This window comes from Labrus bergylta, chromosome 8, assembly GCF_963930695.1.
Source record: "Labrus bergylta chromosome 8, fLabBer1.1, whole genome shotgun sequence".
NCBI classification, from domain to species: Eukaryota; Metazoa; Chordata; class Actinopteri; order Labriformes; family Labridae; genus Labrus; species Labrus bergylta.
Window position 1 is genome coordinate 24,100,023 of NC_089202.1, and position 23,077 is coordinate 24,123,099.

General features: G+C 45.8%; 1 protein-coding gene across 2 annotated transcripts in view; it reads right to left on the minus strand.

Annotated features, from left to right (window-relative positions):
- sema6cb (semaphorin 6Cb) overlaps positions 1-23,077 on the minus strand; it is a 172,678-nt gene that overhangs the window by 139,397 nt on the left and 10,204 nt on the right. For both annotated transcript variants that reach the window (XM_065957691.1, XM_065957689.1), the window contains exon 2: positions 11,333-11,389. The gene's annotated coding sequence lies outside the window, so the exon portion shown is untranslated. The remainder of the gene's footprint in view (positions 1-11,332; positions 11,390-23,077) is intronic.

A 23,077-nucleotide genomic window follows, 5' to 3' on the forward strand; every position in this document is an offset into this window, starting at 1 on the left:
AATCATCACAGCCCCGCGCTGCGAGAAAGCATCTTAGCTTGCGGCAGATAAAGGCTGGGAGAATGTCAGTAATGACGGGTCCAAACTTCCCAGAGCTGCTTGTTTCAGCAGTAATTACGACGGGGAGGGGAAGGGGGGGGGGGGGAGGGGGGAACGGTGCTCTGTGACTGCCTCCAAAAAGCTTACCAAGACTTTTGCTTGTGATTCCATGTCATCGCTTCTTTTCTTTTTTTTTTGAAGTATGCGAGTCAGTCGGAGGAGGAGTAAAAAAGAGGGCTTAAAAGCTCAAGGAGATGCGTGAAAGAAAGAGAGAAAGAGAAGGGGCAGCGGAGATGTTTGAGGGCTCTAAAGTCCATGAATAAGGATGAGATCGGATCATTGCTCCTCAGTGTTCTCCAATCACAGTGCGGAGGAGGAAAGCAGGAGGGGGAAATGATAAGACAGGTGAAAAGGAACACAAGAGAGAGGAATGAACAAATAACGGGGGAAGGATGCTCCGAGGAGAAGGAGTGATTGAAATAACCGCAAAGAGGAAGAAAGGACTGATAAGTGTGTGTGTGTGTGTGTGTGTGCATCTGAAGGGGCTCTGCTGTACCTCAGAGAGAGAAGAGACAAATCTATCATCCTGCTTCCCCTGTGTCCCTCCCTGTGAAGCAGGCCCTCAGTAATCACCTTCTACGCCCTCTCAAACCGCTTCATCCTCGCCTCCCGCTCTCACCTTCCATCCGCCCACCTCTCAATCCCGCTCATCTCGGAGTGTTCCCATGAAGAGAGCGCCCCGACCCCCTTCTCCACGCGTGAGCCCCACTGAAGACCAGCTGACGTGTTAAAACAAAAAACTAAACAAACAAAAAAAAAAAGGTCAGGGTGTGAACAGCTGTGGGGAGTGTCCACGATCTTCATGCCACAGTCGGGCAGGAATGAGATCTTAAGATAAGAGGCGAGGCAGATTGTAAAGTCCTCTCTCAACAATGCACCACCCAGTTTGCATGTAACATCTCTTACATATCCAGCGGTGCAGTCACCACCAACGCTCAGCAGATGGTCATTGAAAAAGCTTGCATTTAGCGCCAAATGAATGCACGATTTCAACATGCGCAGCACTAATGCGCATGGATGCTGTTCATCTGCAGAAAGTGTGATTTGTGAATTAGACGGGGTATTTTTTTTTTAATGAAGGCACAAAAGCTGCACACTCCAGCTTCAATCTGTGTTTTTATTTTAGAGGAGGAGGAGGAGGAGGAAGAGATCTCTGCTAATAATTTGACTCACATTAAAAACCTCGTGACATTTGAACACTGAAAGACTCTGGACCTCAACACAAGCAGAGACCTGCGAACAAGCTGAGGTCACGTCATTGGACCCCTCCTGCTGTTGCCATGAACACAGATGTAAACGTGTGTGTTTTCATCACTTCCTCTAAATATGCGTTCGCTCATGTTTACGAGCGTTGTGCTAAAGTTTAACTACTGAACCTTTTAAAATAGCATCATCAGATCGTCCACCATATCACAGCCCACACACACATAGGGGTATAAGACGGGCGGTATTATAAAGAAGGACGGGAGTGAGGTGTGTGTGTGTGTGTGTGTGTGTGTGTGTGTGTGTGTGTGTGTGTGTGTGTGTGTGTGTGTGCGTGTGTGTCTTTGGATTGAGGGTGATTTAGTGAGCATGTCCACTCGCGTCGGCCACCATACAGAAGTCATCTATCACAGGTCAGTCACACAGAGCGCGGGCTGCACATGATAAAGAGCCGCTTAATTCAAGTCATGCTGCTGTAGGAGGGGGGGTTTGGGGGGGGGGGGGGGGGGGGTCGTGTGGTTGGACATCAAGATAATTGCATTCATTGCTGGGGCAGAGACGAAGAACTAGGCGATTATTTATAGGTTGATATGGACATAAATTTACACTTTTACTCCCCCCCACCCAAGAGGCTTGGGATGGATTTCAATGCATTTAAAGGCCATAAATGCAGTTTGATGGTTTGTTTTACTGTCGCTGCAGAAATCTCTCCTTTAAGGGGGAAGACATGGGCTGCATGCACGCCTGCAGCAACTCAACAAGTGAGGAAACACCGAGTCAAATCATCCATTTGTCTTCATGTAGGAATTAAATCCCCAGTTTTGTGATTGATTGAAGTCACATTTAAAGGAATAAAAGGTTTCTAACATCTCTTTAGTATTAAAGGCAGGGTTGGTCATTTCCTCCAGATCCACTTTTTTCAGATTTTGGTGGAAATTGTCTTTAGGTCCTGACAGAAATTAATAACTCATGTTCTCTGAAGAAGGAACAAAGAAAATCCATCATCTGTAGCAGTTTGTAAGCCTGAAAAAACTTTGACCAATGTCTACCACGAGGTACCAATCTGATGAACCAATCAGAGGCCTCCCTGTCTCCCTGCTCACTCTCTACTTCTTGCGTACCCTAGCCCACACTCAAAGGATCAGTGGAGTGGAATGGCACTCGTGCATGTAAAGGAGGGGGCGTGGCTTTTGAGGGAGCACAGAGGGGGGGGAGGGGGTGCAGACGGAGCACTGAGGGAATGCTACTTTCAAAATCACACTAGTTTTCCCGATTATTTCCAACCCTGCCTTTAAGCTTCAACTTTAAAAATATGACAAACCCTTGACTGATCCTAAAAACACACCAGAGAAAAACCCCTCATGCTTTCACTTCAAGCAGAATAAAACTCTTCATCGCTCGTTTCGCTGGACCTTCACGAACAATCCATCGATTCACCTCAAATAATCCAGAACTCTGCTGCCGGGCTCGGAGACAGAAGAAGAGAAATCAAAGAGTGCAGCGGCTGCTGGTGTCTTCTCAGATTGATCCGATGTTTATTCCACTTGTTTACAAGGCTCATTATGGTTCAGGGCCGGCCGGCATTACTAATTCATTGTCCTTTTTAAAACCCTGCTCAGAGCCCCCCGAGATCCTCTGCAGCCAGCTTTCAAGACAGACTTGTTAACGAGTCAGAAAGTCTGCAGCCCTGCAGGGTCGCAGATTTTTAAACTTAGACGTGACACCAACTAAAATCCAAAAATACTGTTTCCTGTTTTGATAGAACAGCAGTAAAGCGCTGCTCTGTGGTGTGAATGTTTCTGTCACTGATTGTCACAGCGTTGTTGTAAAGAAAATGATAAAATAAGTAAAGGTCATAATCTTGAGGGGGAGATACTATTCATGAGGTGAGAGCTCAAACGAGATGTTTCCTCTTTGCACACAGATGTTGTTGGAACAGATTTGACAAACGGCATCGTCTAAATCGGGAAAAAAAGGAAGAACAGCGGGACGGGTGTAACAATCACTGAAAGACACTCTGACTCCTGAAAAGCTGAGGGCATCAATTCAAGCATCTTAACTTGTCAGCGTCCTGCTCCTCGATAAAACAAATTCCATTAAACCCACGCTGAGTGAGTTCACAATCCAGTAAAGCGGCCTCCAATCACTCGTTAAGACGGCATACGTCGGCAATTAATGCAGCAATCTTCTTTAATGCCCCACCTCGGGAATCTGTAAACATCAATTAGAAGGAGTAAGAGAGCTCTCAGATACACGGCCTACACACACACACACACACACACACACACACACACACACACACACACACACACACACACACACACACACACACACACACACACACACACACACACACACACACACACACACACACACACACACACACACACACACACACACACACACACACACACACACACACACACACTCTTTTTTGGAAACCATTATGTTCCATTTCCAAATCAACCACCTCCACCAGAACATTCAGAGATGAAAGTGCGGTGGTGGGTGTGAAAACTACCTCCCTCTCTCTCCCTCTCTCTCTCCCTCCCTCCCTCTCTCTCTCTCTCCCTCCCTCCCTCTCTCTCTCTCCCTCCCTCTCTCCCTCTCTCTCCCTCCCCTCTCCCGCCTTCTTCCTCCATCTCTCTCGCTCCCTCTCTCTCTCCCCCTCTCCCTCCCTCTTTCTTTCTTCCTCCCTCTCTCTCTCCCTCCCTCTCTCTCTCTCCCCTCTCCCTCCCTCTTTCTTCCTCCCTCTCTCTCTCCCTCCCTCTCTCTCTCTCAATCTCTCTCCCTCCCTCTCTCTCCCTCTCTCTCCCTCTCTCTCCCTCTGACGGGTGTATGAGGGGTAGACTGCTCTTTAAAAAGTTAAGAGGAAATAAAGCGAGCTCCTCGGGCTGCAGCTCACGGTCAATAAGCACAGCCGTAAACCCCGAGCTTTAATGGTCAATACAGTCCGTCTGAGAGACCGTCTACACCGCCCTAAGAGGCGGGGATGGGGGGGGAGGAGAGGGGGCGAGTGGACTGACAGCCTGGACAGCAGCAACTCAATAATCAGTTGTAGGGCGGAGACGAACATCTATGGGCATTATTGACTGAACTATTTTCTGCATTAATTGCTCTGTCGATAAAACGTCAGGATATCGTGCGATGTGTTTTCTCAAAGGTCAACGGACACGTTTGAGAATATTTGATCAAGAACAAAAACGCTCCTGCGGCATCTACGTGAAGAGTCCCCACGATCCACATCCAGAGGAAGATCCAATCCAAACACATCATCACATCCATAAAGATCCACAGAGTGCTTCAGATGCTCCACCGTGCTTCTGTAATATCTCATTTTCATGATTGACAAACCGCAGGTCTTTTTACACCTCGAGCGCACTGATATCATCTTCATCCTTAATGTGTAAGCGCTGCTAATGACACAGGATGAACGTAAACTCAAGCTCAGCTGCTGCTGAAGAAGACACAGTTAACGACATAATCCTCCTTTTTTGAGCTAAAGTTAACAAACCTTTTCAAAGAGTCACCCTGCGGTGACGCTCCAAACAGCTTATTGACATCTCACACACACACACTGCAGTGTGAACGTGTGTGTGTGTGTGTGTGCGTGCGTGGACGTCCGAGTCCCCTCGTATCCTGAGCATGAAGCAGCAGAATAATGCATAATCCTGAACCCCAGGAGTCCACTTAAGGTAATTACTGTGCAGCAGACGCAGACGTATCTGCGGAACAAAAGAGGAGACGGCAAGGTCGGAGAAATGTGCAATCACACTCCTTTGTCATCCCGGCCTGAGATAAGTGAACCCTTTGAGTTTTTAAGGCAATTACCGCACTTGATTAGCTGCTCTTAAATGGCAAAATATAAACAGAGAGGCTCACTGGGCACACACTCTTCACGGCCTCTTAATATGAAAAACAAGCCAGTCGATGTAAACACTTCATGTCATCATTCACAACCTATGTAAGGGACGTCTCCAGATTTTAGACGCTTACTGCAACATTCAGGTTTGCAAAAATCTTCTTTTCACTCCATCTATGAGCTGCGATGTGTCGCTACTAAAAGCTGATCGCGCACAGTCCAAATCAAACTTTTTGACCAAGGTGGCGAGCAGATGAAAACAAATTCACCAGATGAGCATCTTTTTTTTTTAACCAGCCAAAATAATAATAAACTGTGTTTTCAATTCACATGCATAACATTTAATTGAGTTATTAAGTTCTGTTGGATAGAATCACACAATAAAGTCAAAGATCATTTTATCAGATATGGATATCAAGAAATGATCAAATATATTTGCTCGCCTTTATTTTCGGAAAAAAGGAAGTTGCACTAAAAGTAAACCGGTGCTTGTGATGGCTGCCGTTCCTGTGTGTGTGTGTGTGTGTGTGTGTGTGTGTGTGTGTATGTCGTGTCTCAGCGTGCCCCCACTTTGCTCCGTCATGGACACAGCAGAGGAGCGGGGTAAAGTAGCAGCAGCTAAATACTAATCATAACTTTAGAACATAGCTGTTGGGTATCAACATTTACCCGCCATGTGGCCGATAGACCCGGGAAATCTAGCCACATGTGGTGCTTGGCGGGTGATGATTTCAGACCCTGCACATCCTTAAAAGTCATGTTGGCTCTTCTGCAGCTTTCATGTTTCAAACAGGATCAGGTCGGTCTCCCGCGGCCTGCATACGGTTTATTATCCTTCATTTAACTCTCATGCATCACTATGGACATTTTTGTCCATTTGGTCAAATTTGACCTCTTCATCTGGCCATCATTTTTGTCTGTGTTAGTGCATATGGCACCATTTTTTTTTCTCTCTCTTGACAAATTTTGGAATGCACATTTTAATTTTTTTAATAGATCAATAGAACGCTGTGAAACATGTTTACTCCCCTCTTAAGTCACTAAGGACAAAAATGTCCACTTACAAAAAACTGCTATAAAAATAGAACAGATTGATATTGCTTTCTAATTTTTTCTGCATACATCTCTTAAACAACTCCAGCCCTGCTCAAAACTATCAAATATTGAATAATTATCAGGAATTTAACCCTTTAAATGCCAGAATCATGTAATCAAACTGGCATTTTAAGGGTTAAATTCCTAAAAATGATTGATTGTTTGGTAGTTTTGAGCAGGGCTGAAGTTGAAAAAGTAGAAAAAAATATCAATCTGTTCTATTTTTATAGCAGTTTTTTGGCATGGACATTTTTGAGAGTAGAAAATTAAACTGATGCCTGAGGGTTAATAAAGACATAAAACCTTCCTGTGTCATCTGATCTGTAGTTCCCTCTTCAGTAAGAACACATTAAGTGTTTTTAAACACATCACAACACAAAACCCCGGCACAGCCGAACATATAACATCATCATGCAGAGAGAGAATCTTCTTCCTCAGTGAAGACATCGCTCTAATCTTCAGGATCGTAACTGCTTCTCCATCAAATGATGAGAAAAGAAAAAGAATTAAAAAAAAGAGTTATTTCTGATTGAAACATCGGCGCCCAATCTCCAACAAAGACACGTTTAATGACGGAGGCCACGTCTCTCACTGATCCAGTTATCCTGTGAATCCAGCAGAATAATGTTCCACTGATGAGAGCCGATTATTCCCTCACAAAAGACGAGGAAGAGAAAGAATTCAGATTCAAACTGAATGAACTTTTTGATGACAGAGGAACAACTGTGCCTGATCTCTCAGCGTGCTGCAGAATGTCACCGCAGAGTGTGAGAAATAAACAGCTTCCTCTGGAGCCGTCAGTGTTTGAAAACATTCCTCTAAAAAAAAAATAAAAGGTAGATGTAAGCTTGTGAGGTTTTCACCCTGAGTCATGCTTCTGCCTTTAATTCTGCATCTCTTTTGTGTTTCATGCCGTTCAGAGTTTGTTCTGGGTCTCTGCAGCAGCACACTGTCTCCTGTTTATTCCCGTGTAGCTTTTGACGGACTGAGACAAAAACAAATTCTCTGCATTTCCCCAAAGCTCTGCAAACATGACCACCAGCTGATCTCCAGAGACACACACGGGCCCTGGATTTCCAGTCAACACACACCACAGAGTTCTACCTCGGGAACGGCAACAAAAAAGGAGCCGAGGTAAACTCCCCCTCGCAGACTGCGCTCGCGGTGCACCTCATTTTCTGCCACCTCCTCTCAAGTCCCTGTATCCCTGCGACTTTGAAGTCCAGCCAGAGAAAGGCTTTGAAAAAAGCCTTGCAATCTCCCCCGCCATGACCAGGCAGAGGATTAGCCAAGCCCTGCAGGACCGAGTTGGAAAGAAGGATTGGAGGAGGGCTGGAGGAGGAGTGGCGCCATTTTCCACGAGGGGCCGTGTATGTGCAGGCAGCTCTCCCTGCGGCCGGCGCTGTGGGGGGATTAACGAGCTACTGAGGAAGTGGAGGACAGACCTCCAGCCCCATTTTCACCAGAACCACAGAAAGCAATTTGCAGCAGAGAACTAGGGGGGGGGGGGGGGGGATTCTTCCCATAACCCCCCCTCCCAACTCAACCCTTTTTTTTGAGTCTTTTGTGAGATGGGAGACGTTTTTGAGATTCCCAAGTAGTCAAGAAGCAAGGCATCTGCAAAACGTCTCAAATACTGATATTTCACCAAAAAGTCACATTTATGTCACAGCGTTAAGAAAGAAGCAGCTAAGCCTCTAATCCCAGCGTCAGGCTCGATACCATCGGTCACGGGGGGGGGGGAGTCATGCTGGAAACTTTGTTTTTCCTTTCGGAGCCCAAAACAAGAGAGATTATTCCTCCTTTATTCAATGTTTGCCCACACTGCTACAACCGCTGTAAATATTTCATTAATCCTCGAGCCATGCATTCCCTGGATCTCAACCCAAATATAATAACAGCAGAATATCTGAGCAGAGAGGACGCTGCTGTCTTAATGTGTGACCGGAATGTAAATCATCTAATTCTAGCAGGAGAGAAAAAAAATCCTTCAAGCTTTCCTTTAAAGAAATGTACAGAATGTCTGAATAAAGACGATTTCTCTATTTCTCTAAAGTTCGGAAAAGGCTCTATTCACATCTCCACTCCTGAAAGTATCTAAAGAATCTCAGGAGGACTGCTCCGTGGTGTGAGTTCAGGAAGCTTATCGAGCAGAGCTGCAGGGAGCGACTGAACCATTGGTGGCGTCTTATTGAAAGTATTCATAATCGGCAGCATCTCAGGAAACAATTCAACAGCACCATCGATAAGTGATAGCAACCTTAGCTTAGCGTAGCTTAGCTTGGAGAGGAAACAGGAACAATAGGCGTTGATTTTGAAAAAGAAAACACTACTTCAGCGCCGCCGCCTCCCCTCCTGTGCTTTTTCAAATAATGGGGTCTTTTGTCTTATCTGTGAGGGAGAGGAGCTGGAGGACTTCGCCCTTCATCCCTTTGTTGTTCTGGAGTCTCTGGTGGAAATGGGAGATTGGCCCATAAAGGCGTGGGTGTGCGAGGAAGAGCTAGGCAGCGGCGCGGGCACATCAGACGTGAGCTGTCTTAATAAAGCTCCCCTCTATCCACCCCAGAGATCTCCTCACCCCAATTATACGCCTGACACCTCCACCCTCCTCCATCTCCTCTTATTTCTCACAGCCCCCCCCCCCCCCGCCCCCCCGCCCCCCCGTCTCAGCACCCAGCTCTGATCATCTCCCTTTGCTGGTCTCAAAGCCTCAGAGGCCTGCACATCATCGGGCTGCTGGTGGCGTTTGCTTCACAGTCGGCTGAGCCTGACTTGCATCAGGATCGGATCTCTCTTCTGGCGTCGACAAACGATCACAACCGCTCAGCCGCCGAGCGCCAAAACTTTCACTCCGACTTTTCAAATAAAAGTCTCGCTCCTTTTTCAAGAATCCAGCGGAGAACACGCCCTGACAGGTTATTGTTTGTAGGGATTTACACCTTTACATTAAAGCTGTCAATGCCTGTTAAGCCCGGGGGGGGACGTTCAAACCTGCAGAGACCGGCCCAAAGACCGTCTGAAACACGAGAGGAGAGGATCAGAGCTGACAACTCGTCCTGTGATCACGAGATCTGAACGTCTTCTCACATCGCTCACTTCATTTTTAATGTGACGACTTCAGCTGAGAAAGACTGTCAATCAACCAATCAACAGGCCGACTGACAGAAACAAGTACATGTTGTTATTATCATTTGAAAGAAGCTCTCCAGCAACGTCTGCTGTACAAAGACATAAAAAATACAATTATAGCGACCCTGTAGCTTTAAATGATCACTCCTTGAAGTCGGTCGTACACGTGTGTTTATTCACCGACTAGAAACTGAACATCAAGAAGCTGGAACAACCGGACGTGCAGCAGCTGTTGTGTTTTTATCAGCGCTGTCAAACGATTCTTAAAATCATGATTACTCACCAAGTTTCAAGAGTTAAGCGTGATTAATCACATTTTTTAATCGCATGTTTAATGCATTGTTTAGTGTTTAAAAAATGTTTTTTAGGGGCGCCTGTAGTGTAGTGGTTAATGCGTGCACCCCGTGTACAGAGGCTGTAGTCTTCAAAAATGGACGGCCCAGGGTTGGAATCCGACCTGTTGCTATTTTCTGAATGTCGTTTCTCTCTCTCTCTCTGATATCTGACTCTATTCACTGTCCTGTCTCTCAAATAAAGGTGTAAAAAGCCCCCAAGAATAAACCTTTAAAAACAGTTTGACAACAATGTGAAGCGGCATCTTCCAGTGTGTTGATTTGGGGATCAAACACATGTAAAGAAAAGAACACTAAGATTCAAGTTCTGCAACAACAGTGAGGTCAGAAACCAGGACGTCAGGAGACGGATTCAAAGTCAAATACAGAGTTCAGTTTTAGTTTTAAAAAGGATTCAAAAGTTAGACATTTACAAAAACAATATTCAGGAGTGAAAGAAGAAAATAACTCCCTGGCGTCCAAGGATTTGCAGTTATGTCACACCCGCCATGTACAGAAGGTTCAGTCCTCATCGCAGCGGCCGTGGGTTAGAATCTGACCTCGGCTCTTTGCTGCACGTCACCACCCACTATCTCTCCTCCCAACACTTCCTGTCTCTCTGCACCTCTCCTAAAGTCACAACAAAAAAAACAAAACCTCCCAGAGCAAGAAGACTGGAATAATTCCCAATTAGCAAAAGCTTTGTGAGTCTGTGAGGACCTTGTTTACACGCCATGCTGTGTTTTTCGATTCAGCAGTGTGAGATAAAAGAAACCAAACGAGAGCGTGTCACAAAAGGTTAACTCCTCTGATGAGGTACAAAACCGAAGACCATTCGTTATAGGCGTGATCGCAAACACTAATGCAGCGCACAAAATAACCAATCGGAGCAGCTGCGTCTGCTTTCAGCTCCACTTTCTGGTGTTGTCACCTTGAGATGCCTTCAAGGTCACAACAGCGGCCGCATCTGTCCAGCCATCTGTCTCCAGGGCGTCCCGTGAGGCGTCCTGTCAGCGGCGCTCCTCCGGCCCTGTCCTCTACTGTCCACATGCAGGCTCAGCGCGCGCAGACACAAGAACCTCTCATCCACTGTACAGGTTTCTGACGCGGGTGTGTTTGTTTCGACTACCTGAAGAGCTCACACCCTCAACCAGGTGAGCACACATCATGAGTGTGCAACATAACCGCTGACCACCCAATCACGTTTGTTTCTGCAGCTCTAAATCAAGACACAGCAATCCAATACCGCCATGTTTTATGCATGTAAGGTTACAATGCATCCGCTGTTCTTGAACTCACTCTGTCATTAGTTTGAGAACAAACTCTTTCATGCAAGTCGGCCGAAATATTCAAAAGCCATTTCCTGGATTTTGATTAAAAGCAGCAGATAAGTAATTGAGAAGACGATATCTAATTTTAAAAAGCTGCTTTAGTCGCAGTATTTCCTCAAAGCATGCATTAATTAAGCGTTCTCGGTGGACGTTTTCCCCAGAAAGTAGCGCTTCCTGCATTTCAGAGATCAGTGAGCAGAGACTGCACGCCGCCCCAAAAATCAAATCTTCAACTTTTAATTACAGAAGATTCACTGTAGAAAGAAGATGTCTCACTGTACCTGATCTGTCAACGACGCTCCACCGCGCAGGGTTAAAGACAGCAGCTGTCAGGGAGTCTGTGAAGAGAAAACAAGAAAACACTTTAAAAGGGGAGGAGTCAGGAGAAATGTCCATTTCACAACATTCAAACATGGCCCCTCCTCCTCCAGAATCTCACCCTCACTGCAGGACGTAGTGTGTACGTTTAACGCTTGTAGCTACACTGCTAGCTAACGCATGCTAGCACAAGCTAACCGCCGGTGTTTGTCACCTGCCTGTCCAACAGGAAGCAGACCAACTCCACGTCCACGGGTAAAAGCCAACTCAAGGTTCACCCTCCTTTTAGAAGACATTAATTCCGCTTGGTGTTTCTTCTCACTGTGATTATATTTTGTCGTTTTTGCCGCTACATCCTCGTCCAACATATTTACCAGTTTGAATCTCGTCCAATCACTGAATTGTATCCACTCCTAAACTTCTTAAAGATGTATTTTTGGTGAGTCGAGAAAGACATGTGGGAAAGGGTCGGACTTGAACCCGGGCCACCCGCTTGAAGGGTTATAGCCTCTGTTAATGACGCATTAGCTAACCGCTTGTGCCCCTCTGCTCCTAAAGTCACCTGCTGCGCTGTCATTGGCTGGAGGAAACACACCAGCTCCGCCCAGAAATGCCCCGAGTCAACCAGAACAAAGCAGAACAGTAAAATCCAGTCAGAGGACAGAATCTCTGCAGACACAGTCACCACCACACGGAGGCCCAGAAGGGACGATGGAGCAGCTTCACTTTAGGAGAAGTCTGTATTTTATTTTGTTGGAGGAAGCTGCTGAAGCTTCGTCTTTAAATTCATTGTCTGACTGTGACGCAGGACAGCTACGAGCAATCAGAGCAATCACACTTGATCCTCCTTGAAAGTCCAAACCAGGAGCAACAATAACAGACTATTAATCCTGGATTTACTTCCATCAGGGGAAAAATGTGCCGTAAAAAAATATATTTTTGAAGTCTGGAGGAAGATGCATCGGGTCGTGATGTTTGCATGACAGCAGGTTGCTTTGATATAAGCGAACAAAATCTTTTGACAAATCCCAGAGCTCAAACCGAATCTGATGATGGCATCTCCGCTCACAATCTGCTCCCGCAATCTGCTCCCAGGGAGAAAAAAAAAAAAAAAAAAAAGACATCGTCTTCACCTTGCCAGAGCACTAATCTAAAGTTTTGAATACTGTAACAAATTCATCTGCAAACTGAAAAGTGAAATTCTGGACTTGATCAGCAGCTTTTTGAAGAAGCCATCTCCTGCACGCACACCGATGTATTTAATTTCCTGCTCCATACAGTCACTGCTGATTAGTTTTCAATTCAACATTAAGCACAAAAAAAAAGCAATCTCATGCATATTCTCTCAGGGGTTTATGTGCCAAATTGTAATTGTGAAAGACATCCCAATAAGCATTCTGACTTTTTGTCACTTCAGAAACTCATTAACCCCGACCATCGTTGCGGAAAATCTTAACAGTTAGCAACTTTCTGTGCAGCCCATCCACACCTGAACTCGGAGAGAGTCGGGCCACAATCATCCGTTCAACTTTCGCCGGAGATGCTGTGAAATGAAACGACCTTTGTTGGATCCCAAACGGCACAAAGATGAATTCTGACCAAACGGTGACGACGGTGGTTTTGACCTCGAGCCGGGCACATTTCAAGAAGCGCAGAGAGACTTGCAGAGGCAGCATCCTCTGGATTAGCGAGCACTCGCAGCAGCTGGCAGCCACATGCTGGTGATGGTTCAGTATAGGTTAAGGCGGCTCACAAGCTTATTTTCTCCCCCCGTGCTGTCCAGTATCTTTGTTTTGAAGAACCACAACCCCCCCCCCCCCCCTTGGTTGGAAAGTATGGCCGCTGTGTGTTGTATCAATAACAGCCTGCCCGGGGAGCGTGATACCACTGGACTTATGATCATTATCCTCTTGTTTCTGAAGTTTACGCTTGTAGTTCTGCCTGGGAAAAAAACAAACATCAAAAAGGCAGATAAGGCCCGGACCTGAAACAAAATTGCAGTACGAGTTCAACAAAGGTTCCAGATTATCTCTGAGGCATTTAAAGTTCCCAGACTGCAAATGACCCTTAAATGCATCTTGATTCATTTATCAGAGAGCACTGTGCTTGATGGTGGAGCACGGCAGAGTTGAATACAGGGACGTCGATCAGCTGCACATCTGCTCGCTTCCATCAGAGTAAACTTGTAATTTAGCATGAGGAGGAGATTACAAAGTGGACGGCTCAAGTCCATCAGTCGGGCCGTGATATCAGAGTCCATAGGGGCCCAATGAAGATTTATCAGTGTTGGTGTTTATTCTTCCACTGTGTCAACAATCAAAACTCTTTTCTCACAACATTAGGGATGCCGTTTGGCAAACAATGTGCCTCGCACTGATGTGAGCAGCCGATATGCATCTGTTGCTGGCGAGCTCATCAGGCTGATTGAGAGAAGAGGTTTTTTTTATCGGGCAGAATGAGTCACATGTTGGACAAACTCAGGGTCAAATGTGGAAGGAAATGTGGGCAGTTTGGGAGTCTGACGACGTCTCTGAGAAAGATCTGCAACACCATGTAAGACATGTCCAAGTGACATTTCAAGAGTAGAAGAAGAAAAAGATGTGCTTTATTATTCCAGGGAGGGGAAATTCAGTTTAACACTCTGTCTTCTTGTAATATTTGCACACAGTTTTTGTGTGTCTGTTATCTTCTCACCTCTTTCATTTTCTGTCTTGGGGAAGCCAAAATGCTTCCACACCTCCGGTTTAAGAGACGTGGTCCTCTATCTCTAAATCCTGCCTCACGATTCATCTTTACATCCCTACTACACACACATGCACAAACAGTAGAAGCGAAATGAGAGAAATCTCATATTGTGTCTGGATTTTGGCAATCGCTTTGAAAAGTCACATTTTGCATCGATACTCGCTTACATTAGTTGGTACTGGTGCATAAAATCGAAACGACCACCAGAGCTGCAAAAAATCCCAAATTCTATTTTAAATCACACAAATAAATGACTGAAGAGGGATGGCATTTTGAAACTGTTGGGCCACCAATCAAAGGGAATGTCGAAGGAGCAAATCTCCTGGTGCACCCTGGACTCGACTCCTGGATAAATGCATAAACACCATCCTTCTGGTGAACAAACCAAACCTTGGAACCACAACTGAGAGCAGAATCAAATCACTGCTCGGCCTCTGAGCCGTTGGACTGGATGTTTGTTCCACATGTTTGCTTGCTTGGGCCGCACCTCAAGCTCTCGTAGGAAACATGCAGAATTGTTTATGGAGGTTTTTATTGACTTTTCAAAAAAGCTCACACTTGTGGAATGACCCTTTCATCGATCGGGGAAATGGATACAAGGTGGTGGGATAGGAGATGATAGCACAACGCCTGTGATTGTGTCAGCTTCCATTAACAATGCATGAGTACACAACACATGAGCGGAGCAAGGCAGAACTGATTGTTTCTTCAGTTTTAGTGAGATCATCAGCTCGCTTTGTGTGAGACACCAATATCTCTAAAAGTTTCACCCTTCCAAATCCTTTTAATTCGACCCTGGCAGCAGTTTGATTCATCCACTGAGGCGACTCCAGGAAGATTTAGTCGCTCATCATCCCGGATTATAACTCCGGGGTGTCTGGTCTGGTGATCAGCTAAGAAGCTTCCTATGATGATGAAAAGTATAAAGACGTTCAGATTAGACGTTCTTTCAATACCGTTTATTTATCTAAAAAGTGGGCTGCGTCCTACATCCCAGTGAGACCAATATGGTCAGCATAAAACAAGTTCAGCGATGACGGCGAGAGCATTCACCGCCATCATCCACTTCATGCAACTTTGATTGTGTATTGCAGGCGGCCACTCTGCTGCACATGGGGGTGCTTGGATATCTACCGATGCTGACCAGGCTGGTGGCGCCGCGTTCAAACATCTTTTTCCCCTCATGAGGTCATGACCCTGCATTTAAATAAGACGGTAGTTCAGAAAGAGAACCCTGCAGAGTCTTGGTTTTATTGGAAAGCCCCCCCAACTAAAAAACAACAAGTGACCAGAGTGTTGCCAATCGCCTTAACTACTGCTCAGTCCATCAGTGTCCATCAGTTTTGACCTATACCTTTCAGTAGCTGGGGATTGAACCCCCAACCGTCCAGTTGAGAGATGACAGACTCCACCACTGAGCCCCAGCATTTTAGACTCCACATGGTGAAAACAGACGAAGAGCTACACAGCGGCACAGATATTACATGATGGGGACTGCGTCTTATTTACCAGTGTGTTTTATATTACAGATTTGACAGAACTCGTCGGATACCAACGAATGTTGGTACTTCGAACTTTCTTCTGCCAGAACAACCCCCCTCCCCACCGGATTGTTGATGGAGGCCTTGCCTCCCCCCACCCCCTTGCTCCATGTCCCTCGTCCTCCATCTTATCCCATCTCTCCCCCTATCCCCTTCCAAGCCCGGCGCAGTCTAGGCCTGTGAAGGCTGTTTCGTCATGAGCCGGGGATCCGGCCAAAGATTTCTGCCTTTTAATAAGGCAGTTTTTTCTTACCACTGTAACTTTAGCTGCTTTGCTAATGTGCTCATGATGGATAGGCCAGATCTTTGTAACATAGCAATAAGTAAGGTCTTTTACCTGCTTTTTGTAACATAACAATGAGTAAGGTCTTTTTACCTGCCCTTTTGTAATGTTAAAAGACAAACAGTAAGGTATTTTACCTGCTTTTTGTAAAGTGTCTTGAGATAACACTTGTTATGAGTTGACGCTATTCAAAATAAAAATTGATTGATTGATTAATTCTGTCTCTTTTCCTTCGGCGCACAATAAACAGCATTTTCTGTGATCACTGGAACACTAATAAACTGACTGTTAATCAATTTATAAGATGTTCATGATTAATACCAAACTGTTGCCAAGATGACACAATCAAAAAAGACTCCGGCTAATTCTTTGGCTCAAGATCAAAACATGAAGTAATCCTGCCGACGGAGGGGGGAGGTCCAAAGATAGACGAGATGGAGAGATCAAAACCTTGGTGAACAAAACATACAAATCCATTATTGTATAGATTTATTGCCTATCAGTTTGGATTTTCAATATTTACTGTAAGAATCCTGCACCTTTAAGGGTTAAGAATAGACAATGATCCTGTACAGTTTGTTGCCTCTTTGAGCAGAAACAAGTCGTCTCCGAAGACCAGCAGCTCCCTGATCGGGTGAATTTCCAGTTTGAGGGTGATAATGAGTTCTCTGTTTCTGTCTCATTTCTGACCTTTTTCTGTTTTACTGGAGGAGATGTGAGACCTTTAAATGGCTTCATGCCATTACAGACACTGGATAGGAATGAACTTTGTATTCCTAATTACAGCTGTCCCCTTGAAATTCGTCAAAAAATTAGACGCCCTTTAGCCGTGGCCTGCAGCTTAAATATCGTAATATGTCAGCCGCTTTGGAAAGAAGTCGACCCGACGAGTTCCAAACAAACCAGAGAGCTGGTCTGTAAATTGTGATGGATATTCGAAAGGACAGTCAAATAATATTTTCACCACTAGCTTTGGTTTGTCCTCCACATAGAGGTTTGGTTTAAACTATGAAAACAGAGCATTAGCGGGCGGCCGAGGGGAATCGTTGTTTTCATGACCCGGTTTGAACTCACCCAAGAAGAAGAAGAACTAGATCAGCAGCAGCCTTCAGTCTTTAGTGAGAACGGAGTGGAGAGTTTCTGTCTTTAGCTTCACAAAGACAACTTTTTATTTTGTTAAATGTTCCAAAAAAACAAACGGCGAAAACATGTGAAAGGCAGCCAACCATGAAGATGACTTTTTCCAAATCCCCGTTTGAATTGACCTTCAATGAAACACAGAACAACATCAGCATTACGTCAAATACTGTGACTTTGAAAACAGATATAAAAGAGATCATTTAAGGCAGGGTTCTTCATTTTCTCCAGATCCACTTTTTTAGATTTTAAAATTGCACATTATGTTGACGAAGTCTCTTAAGATGGTGCAACGTCCCGTACTTGTGCAACCCAGACGGTACGTTCTCTCTCTCTGGCTAGCAGCAGCTTTTAGGTTTAAAATATGACTTCAAGTCTGAAGTTCATTAAAAAGCTGCAGCACTACCAACACTATCATCAAATTAACAGAAAATGCACAGTTGTGGAACAAGTGGTAATAAAGAGTATCAAACACATTCAGAGTTCCATTAAAAAGGAATGATGGCAGAGATCAGGATAATATAAGACCTTACAGTTGTTTCCCTTGAGCCTGGGACTTTGAACTGCACTAATTGGATGATTGATAGAATCGTCAATGGCCACCATGGTTGTGCATTTTTGTGCAACGCCTAATAAATCGAAGATGCATCACTGGAGAGTGGCTTCTTCTGTCTTTCTCCAAATGCCAACATCCCACTGATCATCTGGCAGACAGACCGCACTTCTGCTTTTCTGCACTCAGCTGTCTATTAAAGGAAAACATGTGGTTGAGTGTCTTGTTTCAGGGGAAGTGAAAGCACACACCCGCTGAGGTACAACATGGGGCGGAGGAGTCTGGCATGCTGTGACTCGAGGGTGTCTATATATCGTCCTCTGTACCGCATTCCCTCGCTGCACATTGCCACAGGGGGGTAGGGGTAAGTGTCCTGAACCCTTCCCTCCCTTGACACCAACTTGAGGATCAGTCAGTGTTCAGGTCACGCCTACCTCACCCCCCTGACCCCAGCAGGTTTCTCCTCAGAGGGCGTGACAGGGATGTCTGTGCTGCCTGTGTCTGCTCCGTGTCGGACGCTAACAAAGTCCTCGTGTTGAGGCAGAGGGGAGGGGAGGAGCGCGGCCTGACCCTGTCCACCTCCGACACAATAAATCCAGCTGAGGAGCTCAAGGTGGCCTGACCTGCATCCAACTCCCGTCCCTGGAGACACGGCTGTGAGCTCCAGCCGAGCTCCTCCGTGGTCACTAGACCTCGGCACTGAAGGGCAAACTGAGATCGTGCCAGACTTCTTGGGTGATGCCGGTGACTAAACCTAGGCTTAGAAAATATAACAAATAAAATGTAAAAGGTATGTTGTTTTTTTTAATCACATAAAGATGGAGTCCGTAGCATTTTCTGTTGCAGCTTGTAAACACAACATTCAAACTGGGCCCCTCCTCCTGGGCTCATTGCCCCCAGAAGCTCACACTCACTGACCAACACTGCAAGCTACTGCCGGTGTCACCTGCCTGTCCAACAGGAAGCAGACCAACTCCACGTCCACGGGTAAAAGGTCAAAACACAAGGTTCACCCTCCTTTTAGAACGAGCTTTATCCACTTGGTGTTTCACCTCACTGCGATTATATTTTCGTCCACATCCATCATATTCATCGGTTCACATCCAATTACTGAATTGTATCCACTCCTAAACTCACCTGAGTGCCGTCACTGGCTAAAGGTAACTCATCATGCTGCCCGCCCAGAAACTTCCCACGTCAACCAGAATAAACCAGAACCAGTAGTGATTCAATAATTATGTCCGCATGAAGCGAGGCAGCGTGCGGGAGCTTTTTCCGACGTGTTTAGGTTTAACTTGATGCAAAACGCTGATGTCATTGTTAGCTGGAAATTCAGTTTTATTCAAAAACTCGAGTAGACAGTTGATGTACGTTTGTGCACCAGCTGTTGACGTTGCTCGACTTGTGATAGGATGTCATGTTACAGGATCCACAAGACTGCAAAGGAGAACCAGGCCCTCAATGGAACCGTGTTTCGATCCCTGTGACTATCCCGGCGGATTCATGGAGAATATTTTATCAACACCAGTGCACAAACCAAGTACTCATGTTTCCTTTCAGCCCACTCTGGGACCTCCACACAGCAGGGAAGCTGTGCTCCTGCCAATGGAAGTGCACGGTGGGGGGGCCGCAGAATTAGCATAGCGTAATTACACCGGGGAAAGATCCAGACTCCAAGGAGCAAAGACATAACCCGTAATTTGCCATTGTACTCCCTCTGCAATTGACAGTCGCGCTATGATATTGGAGATAAACGTCGGAATTCAGGCTGTTAGTTGAACTGATGGTGCATTCAGGATGATAATAACCACGCTCCTGCACACAGTGAGTCTCATGAGCAGCCTTGCAATAGCTCGTCTCCACTTTCCCTCCCCTCCACGGGGTATTATCATGCTAATCTAAAAGAAGAAGAGGGGGAAAAAAAATACATTTCAGTGTGAATGAGGAAGAATAATAGGAAGCCAGGACCTCTGGAGCTGCGTGGAGACAAAAGAGGGAGTATTCATCGAATGCCGCCTGAGCAAAGCGGGGGTGACAAATGGACACGGCCGTTCTGCTGGCTGGTTAATTAAAAGAACATAGCCTAATTAAAAAGATCTTCCTGCTGAATGGACTGCCTGGACGCAGTAACTGACCTGTGTCTCCCCGCTCATGTTGAGCAAAGAGCAGTCAGACTCCCCTTTTTTTTTTGTTCATGCATTTCATTTTCACATCAGAGGCGCTTTTGACTGACGAGCGGGAAAACACCCGAGTGGAGGACACCGCAGGAAACGCGCCACATCATGGTGGGGGTGCTGGTTGCCTGTTAAATGACTCATGATTTCCATCAGGCCGTCAATGAAACTCGCACAAGAGATTTGATTAAATGTAATTCCACGTCTCTGGCACAAAACTTTATTTTATTTTCTCATGGATGTCGTTGGGGCGGATGCTACCGATGGGTCTCAAAGCCAGAAAATGACTTTAGACCAAAATAATTAAAGTATTATTGTTTCATTGACATTTTCATTTATGAACTTCAAAAGACACTGAAATTATCTGCTGTCATTTCATCTTTATATCGCTCTATGTAGCGTGGATTCCGTCAATAATTTTCCGATATCGTTCAACACTAGCTGCCATTTCTGCATCAAGCAAACATGAAGGGAGTCTCCGATACACAGGTAAGCTGTCGTAGTTTGTAGTATTTCTTGTTTCACTGTTGTCCCTGCAACCATGCAGATGCAAGAGAGAATGAGTGATGTCATGACAACTTTGCAAAGGTTAAAAACCCTTCCTTAAAACAGAACAAACATCTGAGCGGTGCATTTATGCCTGACAGCCTTTAAGTAGGACTTCCTGTCATTTCATGGCCCTGCTGCCTGTAGCAACAGACCCTCAGTAATGCAGACAGTCTGAGTTCTGCTGGAGGGGAAGAGTCCCCCTCTGACACGGGCCTGAGAGCGAGAGCGTCTCCCAGCACACCTGTCACTGAGCTGTGACATTGAAGCCGTGCTGCCGTTTGGTGGTGGGTGCTTGTTTACTGCGAGTTAGTTTTGATGCCGTCAGTCGGCAGAGAGTCGACTCCCTCGGGGGAGGAAACGGAGGAAAGATCAAACGGCCGGCGAGGATTCACTGGCTGGAGCGGGGAGGAGGCTCGTGCGACTGAGTGGGAGGTGTTTTGTTGTGTTTGTGTCTCTCTTATGGTGGAAATAAGTTTGCAGCCTCAGAGTGAAATAATGAACATGTTGTTCAGCCTACACACACACACACACACACACACACACACACACACACACACACACACACACACACACACACACACACACACACACACACACACACACACACACACACACACACACACACACACACACACACACACACACACACACACACACACACACACACACACACACACACACACACACACACACACACACACACACACACACACACACACACACACGGCTACAATTATGGCTGAAACAATTATCAGTGATTACTCTGAGGCCGGCTCATGTTTGGAGGATCACAGTTTGACTCTGAACCAATTTTCACTCCACCAACTTGAGGCGTTGCTGCATGTTCGGCAGACATCCAGTGAGCAGCGATGTATTTTTAAAGAGCCAATGCCGCTAACGAGATGCGGACTACAACAAGACAACACTGTTCATTTTATCTCCAGGCAACTCGTGCTTTCCCGCTGCTTCAGGAAGTCATAAAGGGGAAATTCCCGTCCGCTTCCTCATTGGCTGGATGAATAACTATCAAGGTTCATCTTGGGGAAATGTCAGATCAGTTAAAGACGAGAAGTGAGCGGAGAGACTCCACACAAACTCACCTGATGATCGACCAGGTGAGGCCACGACTATCAACGAACGATACCGAAGGATGAGAGCTCAACAACTCAGCCCCGTTAGCGAGCAGGATTCCAACTCCACATGGTGAAAAACACACAGCTGCACACTAACTGACCGTTGTGGACGTTGCTGAACACCATGGAAATCATCACACAGGAAGTCAGTTTCAACCATTTGGATCCCCCCCTTCCCCAAAACCTACAGATAAACAATGTACTAGTAGAGTAGAAGAAACTCTTGGTGCATTGTCGCCCTCAAAGGCTGACTGCAAAATTCATGAACATCCAACTTTGTCATTAAATAGTGTCTTAGTACTTGAAATGGTCTCGAGACCACTTTCTGAAGGTCTCGTCTCGGAATTGAAAGCATTTTTGACTTGGTCTCGTCTCGGTCTCAGACTGGGCGGACTCCGGATTTTAAATCAAGACCGGTCAAGACCACCACTGATCGGCGGTGATTAGAAGGAAAACGCCTACATGAATTCATTCATAATAATTGTCATCCCCCGGTTACGGCCGTCACCTTCACAAGACGATGATATTTCAATGATATCTATGATCTAAGTCTTGACTCGGTCTGGATCCCTAAATGTCTTGGTCTTGGTCTTGATCTTGACTCGGTCTAGGAGCACTCTACTCTCGGGATGTCTTGGTCTTGGTTAGTGCGGTCTTGACTACAACACCAGAGTTAAATTATTCTGAAAACTCAAATGGAGTTCGATCGATTGTTGTACTGTTGGTGCATTTTGACCCCTCTCTTAAAGACAACACCCTCAGATGGTCCCTTGATTCCTCTCCTTGCCTCCTCCTCTCCTCCTTCCATGTGAGTGGGAGTTGAGGAGGTGAGGAGCAAAGTAATAAACATTTATCAGAATCAGACGTGAGTGCCGGCACATCTGTCTGTTGTTTGGTTTTGTAGCCTACCGCCTGACTTTATGATCTGTGTCAGATGATCATTACACTGTTCATAGCAGCTCAGTGTTTTATGTGTGTGTGTGGTTTTTATGTTCCAGCTGTGTGTCAGGCCTCACAGGGACAGACTGAGAGTCATCAGCAGCTCGCCTCTTCCATGTGCATTAAAGGAGAAGAAGAAAACACTTCAGGAATCAGCTGATCACTTTTCTCATGAAATGAAGAAAACCAGATGGAAATGATTTGACAAGTGAAGAAGAAAAACATCTCGTCTTTACATCAAAGCTGAACTGTTCAAGAAGACTCATGATGCATCTATGAAGAATCAATTCCTGACCTCTATCCCACACACACACACACACACACACACACACACACACACACACACACACACACACACACACACACACACACACACACACACACACACACACACACACACACACACACACACACACACACACACACACACACACACACACACACACACACACACACACACACACACACACACACACACACACACACACACACACACACACACACACACACACACACACAGCTGCAGGGTGAGTCAACACATGGTTAATAAACTGACACACGCTCTCTCTCTCTTGGAATGGGGAGAGTTCAGGGCGCTGTAGGGGAGCTGGAGGAGGAGGAGGAGGTGTGTTTTACTCACCCTGGACCGCTGCC